Source organism: Acanthochromis polyacanthus, chromosome 8, assembly GCF_021347895.1.
Source record: "Acanthochromis polyacanthus isolate Apoly-LR-REF ecotype Palm Island chromosome 8, KAUST_Apoly_ChrSc, whole genome shotgun sequence".
NCBI lineage: Eukaryota > Metazoa > Chordata > Actinopteri > Pomacentridae > Acanthochromis > Acanthochromis polyacanthus.
The window spans coordinates 24073450-24079107 of record NC_067120.1 but is presented as its reverse complement, the minus strand read 5'-3'; positions in this window follow the sequence as shown (position 1 = coordinate 24079107).

Sequence of the window (5658 nt, the reverse complement as noted above, 5' to 3'; positions counted from 1 at the left end):
AGCTCATGGTTCTGCAGCATTTCTTCATACTTCGTCATACTTTCTTTGCCTTTTAGATTCAACAGGTGACTTTTACACAACCCATCACACTCAATGCCTCAGTCTTTACTGCAGACCTCTAATGCACAGAGACATGGTTTGTGACTTTCATAGAAATATTGTGACAAATGCTCTGTATCTACTAAGGTAGAGTATTTTAAGGCTGAACAATAATGTTTTTCATCAATAATGACGGCAACACCGAATACAAAACAAGAAAAGCACCCAGAGAGCGCAGCACTGTGCCAAAGCTGATCAGTTGTATCATTTCTGACGGTAAGTCCCCTTAAGTCAGCAGTGGTGAATTTGTAGTAGGATCGCAATCATGTGATCATCAACATTCAGCTGACGTAGTGTTCACTTGTTGTCATAGTTACAGTGATGCCTGGCAGTGGTACAGAAATCTTCAACAAATCTGTGGATCCAGATTCCAGACCATAAGCCACATGACTGCCAAAATCTAATCACTTGGTCCTTGTGTCATTTTTGGCCTTCCCTGAAAATGCCATCCAAACCATTTGTTTTTGAGTAATGTTGTGCACAGAAAGTCCGATTAACAGACGGAAGGACACACGTACGGTGATCATCACGTAACTCTGCCGCATTCCTTGGCTGAGTAATTAAACACTATAAAGCAGTGGAAACAAGCTATCAATAACTAAGAATGCAAAAACGGTATCTTGAAATAGGAAAAATATGAATATAGATAATAGCTTCAAAGCTATTAAACAGTTTTTTGATGTTGATACTGATATGTGTGATAAGATTGTATCAGCTGTTGTATTTTTCCTGCTCGTAATATCAGTGAGAACATTCACACTTCATACAAATCAATTTAGATTCCTTTCATATACTGCTGACTGTTACTCCTAAGAGTTTTCCTCTTACTACGAGGGATTAAAAGGACTGTGAACAAAACATAGTATCTGCATATGTGTGTTAGATGAATTCTGGCGAGCTCCAACAGATACATGCAGGAGTGCTTACATGTATGCACCTGACTTGTGTGTGTGTGCATGTGCATGTGTGTTTGCATTTGTATTCCAAGAAGAGAGAGTCATTCCTGACAGGGCAAAATCCTCACAGCCCATAAGTCAGCACCGCTGTGACATCGACCTGTCAGCACACAGACGATGAGGTGGAGGGATGAGGGGCCGATGGGAAGGCGAGGGAGGGGCAGAGAGAAGCGAGGGGAGGACTCAGGTTGGTGGGGTGAGGGAGTTTAAGAGGGTAGAAAAGGGCTGATGGGTAGAGGTTGGGGTATTTTGTGAGGAAAGGCGGTATAATAGTAGTAGATAGAGGTGCTTGTTTTTCAAGAGCAGTCATGAGGAGGTCCAGTAGTGTCAGATAAGGAATCCAACGGAGCCCATTTGGACCCACTGGCTTCCACCCTCAGGAGGAGGGGCTTTTCACACATGCTCTTACAAATATGCACACAAAAAATGTCAATAAAAAAACTTTTCTTGTAAACGATGCTGTCACTGTATCTGCCAGACCTCTCAGTGTACAAGCTGTGACACATTTTTGGTACTACTCTGGAAATAAACCACGCTGTTTTTTTTGGGGGGGAATCACTGAAACCTGAACCAGTAATGAGAATCGGACTTGTCACTGCCATCTAGTGTTAATATTGGATCTACTACTAAGAAAAGATGAAACCAAATCGTAAAGCAGCAGTGAGACAGTTCCTTCCATCCATCCATCCATCCATCCATCCATCCATCCATCCACCACTTAATCTTCATTAGGGTCGTAGGTGGGCTGGAATCTGTCCTAGCTGATTTAGAGTGAAGGCAGGGGACACCCTGAGCAGGTCACCAGTCTACCACAGGGCTGCATATAGAAACAAACAGACAGTTAATTGACTTTAAAGAAACTTTATCAGTAATCAACAGACTATTCCATGTTTGTCAACAAAGTTTATCATATTTTATTAATTTACACCATAACGATGAATATTTAAATGTATTGCCAAAAGAAAGGTGGAGTTGGAAACTCGCAGAGATGGAAGGAAAGTGTGACTGGAACTAAATTTAGTTTGAAGCTCAAAGATCCCTGGTTTCATTCCTGGCTTGAAGTCTTTCTGCATGGAGTTTGCATTTTCTCTCTGTGCATGCGAGGGTTTTCACCGGGTTCTCTGGCTTCCTCCCCCAGTCCAAAAACATGCAAAGGTTAATTGGTGATTCTGAATTGTCCATTGGTGAGATTGTGTGCTTGATTGTCTGTCTGTCCATCCAGGGTGTACCCTGCCTATATGTGTAAATATAACAACACTACATCAGTATACTTTGTGTAATGTAAAAGGGCTCCAAGCGATGAACCAATCTACTCTGCACCCATGTAGGGTTCAGTCTCGGCACTCTCATCGTGCTTGTTTTCGGTAGCAGCAGGTGACAGTTTTCATCAAACAAGCTGGCGAACCCAGCAGCAACAGCAAACCGACAAGATTTGTGACTCGTGTGAATTTAGCAGCTTAAGAGGTACATATTAAACTATTGTGTAGACCTAAATGTTGAGTGTTGTTCATGTTTTTGTAGCTTGTTGTAATTTTTATTTCTTACCCAACAAAGGCCAAAAAATGTCAGGTAACTGCACTTTACCAACTCCACTAAATGACATAAAACTTATCCTGTGGGATTTTTAAGAACTAGAAGTCCTATGGAGTTTTTTTTTCATGACATGCACATGTGTGAGGGACTCATGCAGGCAGATATCCAATAGTGTCACTTTGCCACACTGATCAGCAAGCGATGGAATGGAAGAAAAATTTATGTTTTACAAAAATCCGCTTTTTAAATGTTTTATAAGGAAGTAAATGCATTCAAGAGCCTTATTAGACCACAATGATTAAATGAGTTTTGTTCACAACTCCACTGCTGCAATATGACTTGGCTGACATCGTTTGTAAACCCCTGAGCTATTGTACCTCCCACAATGTGAAACAGCAATCTCCAATTCCACAAAATTACAGAGTGCTGTGAGGTACTTGTTGTGTCAACGGCAGAGATGTTATTGTCATTTAGTGGGTTAAGACGCACCTAAATGGTCCTGGTCTTGTCTGGGCAGTTTACATCAAAGCATGACATTATTGATCTTGTATGCTGTCAGAGACGCTGGACTCTACATATTTTTTTAATCTTCTTCAGCGAGTCACAACTCACATTTGATACATTTAATTTGTTATAATTGGATGAGTAGAAAATATTTTTCCTTATAATTTTGAAAAGTTTGTCTTAATTGCAGGATAGACATACGAGTGTTTTCTCAAAGACCATTTCAACTGAAACCAAGTCATGACCAAGAATGGCGTTTACTAAGACGAGACCAAGACTTGGAGGGGCTGAAACCAAGTCCAGACCGAGGCAGGGTGAGACTGAGTCAAGACCAGGACCAGACCAGTGCATCTCCTCCACTACATGACACACTTAAGATAAAATGCAAACCATTGCCACTATTGTTCAGCTGAAAGTGGGGCCCAATATAAAAAAGTAGTTAATCAAGCTGTCCTTACAGCTCTTACATTAAGCTTACATATTTTATGTTAACAAAAAATTTGACGTGGTCCCAGCCGTCTGAGTAAGCATTGCATTACAGATTTTACATACGACTGTGTGTTTTCTTTTGGTCACATTTTCAGATGAGTCGTTGTGATTTAGGAAGCAAAACCTTATTACAGTAGATTTTCTCCTATTAGACAGCCACAGCCTCCTCTTCTGTCTTCTGTGTTCACTTGTTTTGGAGTGTGTGAAGTGGGGCAGCTGTATGCATTCAGTTGTGGTGTCATCCAATCACAACAGGACAGTGCACAAGCGTTTAGCAATAGTCCCACAGTTGTGGTCTTGACTGATTTGGAAATATAATCCTGATTCTTCTTTGTCTGGCACTGGGACAACACCAAGTAAAAATAAAAAAAATGTGCTTGATTCTAACATATGACTGACATCTTTTAAAAGGATGATTTTAAATACTACAACAACCCTAAGACATAAAGGAACTGAAGAGAAAGATGGACTAGCAGAGACATGCAAACTCCCCTGCCTTACTCAGAATTACTGAATTTGCAATTCTCAGAAATTTCATGCGGAGACATGGAAGTAGTATATTTACCTCTGTTGGGGGTAATTACAACTGCAACTAGCATACTGCTATCGTTAATGAACACTACTGTTCAAAAGTTTGGGCTCACTTAGAAATGTCCTTATTTTTGAAAGAAAAGCATTTTTTTCAATGAAGATATTAAATTAATCAGAAATGCAGTCGAGACACTGTTAATGTGGTAAATGACTATTCTAGCTGGAAACGGCTGATTTTTAATCCATTAATTAGGAGTACAGAGGCACATTTCCAGCAACCATCACTCCTGTGTTCTAATGGTGCATTTTGTGAGCTAATGGTGTTGAAAGGCTAATTGATGATTAGAAAACCCTTATGCAATTATGTTAGCACATGTGTGAAAGTGTGAGTTTTCATTGGAAAACAATTGCCTGGATGATCCCAAACTTGAACGGTGGTACATACATCTAAGGAATTATTGAGGGATATTTAGGGGAAAAAACTAAGATGGGAATAGTGAGAAAAACACTAATATATCTTTTCATTTGACACCAATGCTACATTTAGTCCTGTGGGAATGACACCTTCCCGGCACTGACCAGAAACATTTCCTTCTTAATGATGTCAGAATTCAGGAAGTTATTAGAAATCTGGGTTCAAACCACAAGTTCTCATATTTACTGGAAGAAAACAGAATTCCAGCTTGTATCTTCCAACTTTTTCACATGACCGGCATTCAGTGTGAAACCGTGTCACCCTGTGACTTGAGAGTTTGGGAACAGCATAATTCCTCTGTGACTTGACCGTGACCAGAGATCCGACTCTCCGTGGGGCTGACGAATCCTGGAGGATTTGGCACAGGAAGTTTTGGTGACTCAGGTTTGCAAGTCATGCTGTGGTGGTGTGATGGGACCAGACGTGCCCTCAGCCTCAAAATGAGTTGGTCTCCGTTAGAGTTCCGCCCACCAGTGACTGATCAGATATCTCTTACCCAGTCAAGCTTTAAATGGCCTGAAACTATCTGACCAATGCAAGTGCCATAATCCAGACTGGATTAAGTTAAAATGACCTGTGACCCTTCTACTTCCTTCATGCAGTCACATCACTTTTACTCTTTGTTGTGGTCATTAAGTGTGTTTCTCTTGTGAATCTTAGTTTGTGCTCCTTCCTCAGATGGATGAAGCCAGTGATTGCAGTCAGCTTCCTCAACCTGTTTCCCACGACAGCTGGAGGATGTGGTCCTGGACCAGAGTTGCCCTGAGCACGCTCGGTGTCACCTTCCTGCTGCTCCTCTACAAAGCTGCCCCGGCCAAGGTCTACCTACAGATGTGCGGGAATGTATTCTAATAACCTTACAGTTGTGTCCATCAGTTAGTGAGCTTTAGAGTTAGCGAATTAATGATACCATTATTGTGTTAACTCACTGCAGCTATTAAGTTGGTTTATGAAAGGTTTTCTGTTTCTGTTTTACAAGTGGTTGACAAGACAGTTTTACTTTTTATGCAGTGTTTTGTTTCCCAGTTTGCTTGGACTTGTCATCTAGTTAAGTTCTTAATCATTTTTAAG